The sequence below is a fragment of the Arachis duranensis genome, chromosome 2, assembly GCF_000817695.3.
Source record: "Arachis duranensis cultivar V14167 chromosome 2, aradu.V14167.gnm2.J7QH, whole genome shotgun sequence".
NCBI classification, from domain to species: Eukaryota; Viridiplantae; Streptophyta; class Magnoliopsida; order Fabales; family Fabaceae; genus Arachis; species Arachis duranensis.
The window spans coordinates 64,209,965-64,211,331 of NC_029773.3; positions in this window are offsets into that span (position 1 = coordinate 64,209,965).

A 1,367-nucleotide genomic window follows, 5' to 3' on the forward strand; every position below is an offset into this window, starting at 1 on the left:
TTGGCATCCATAGGAACTCAGAATTCAGATAGTATTATTGATTCTCCTAGTTTATTATGTTGATTCTTGAACACAGCTACTTAATGAGTCTTGGCCGTGGCCCTAAGCACTTTGTTTTCCAGTATTACCACAGGATACATAAATGCCACAGACACATAACTGGGTGAACCTTTTCAGATTTTGACTTAGCTTTGCTCAAGTCCCCAATTAGAGGTGTCCAGAGTTCTTAAGCACACTCTTTTTCTTTGGATCACGACTTTAACCACACAGTCTCAAGCTTTTCACTTGGACCTGCATGCCACAAGCACATGGTTAGGGACAGCTTGATTTAGCCGCTTAGGCCTGGATTTATTTCCTTGCGCCCTCCTATCCATTGATGCTCAAAGCCTTGGATCCTTTTCACCCTTGCCTTTTGGTTTAAAGGGCTATTGGCTTTTTCTACCTCTTTTGCTTTTTTTTTTTGCAAGCTTGTTTTTCACTGCTTTTTCTTGCTTCAAGAATCAATTTTGTGATTTTCAGATCATCAATAACATTTCTCTTGTTCATCATTCTTTCAGGAGCCAATAATTTTAACATTCATAAAATTCAATATCAAAAATAAGCACTGTTCAAGCATTCATTCAGAAGACAAAAAGTATTGCCACCACATATAAATAATTAGAATTTTTCTTATTAAGAACTCGAAAAAAATATTGCCTCTTTATTTAAAAATCTACGATTTTATTCATGTTTGATGATGATGAGAGAAATAAATTATAACTTAATTGGAATTAAAATCAAAGTAGAGATACTAATTACTAATATATAACTTCTAAGGTAAAATCCTATAATAATACTATCACAGAGTTAAAGCTAGAATTAGAACTTAACAACCTGTATTTTGGGAAGTGGATGTTCCTCTAGTCTGTGGGGTGCCTTCAAGAATTAATTTCTGACGCTTCAGCTCCCTTAAGTTCACATCCTTGCTCTTCCTGTTCCCTTAGGTTCCATGATCTTAATGAGTTTTAGCTCAGTGATCATGGCAAATCACACCAAACTTAGAGGTTTGCTTGTCCTCAAGCAAAAGAAAGGAAAGGAGAGGGATAGAAGGAGAGGCAGTTTCGAAAAAAAAAAGATAAGATGAGTTGAAAAAGATATGAGAAGAAATTAAAAAGATTTGAAAAAGAATTGGATTGGAAAAAGATTTGTGTTTATGAATTAAGATACATTTGATATTTTTGAAAAAGGGATTTTAGAAATTAGGGTTTTTAGGAAAACCAATTTGATTTTGAAGGATGACATTTTAAAACATGTGTATGCAAGAAATCGTGAATTGAAACATAAAAATTTAGAAAAATTATAAAGAAAAACGAATTTTACCTCCTCCC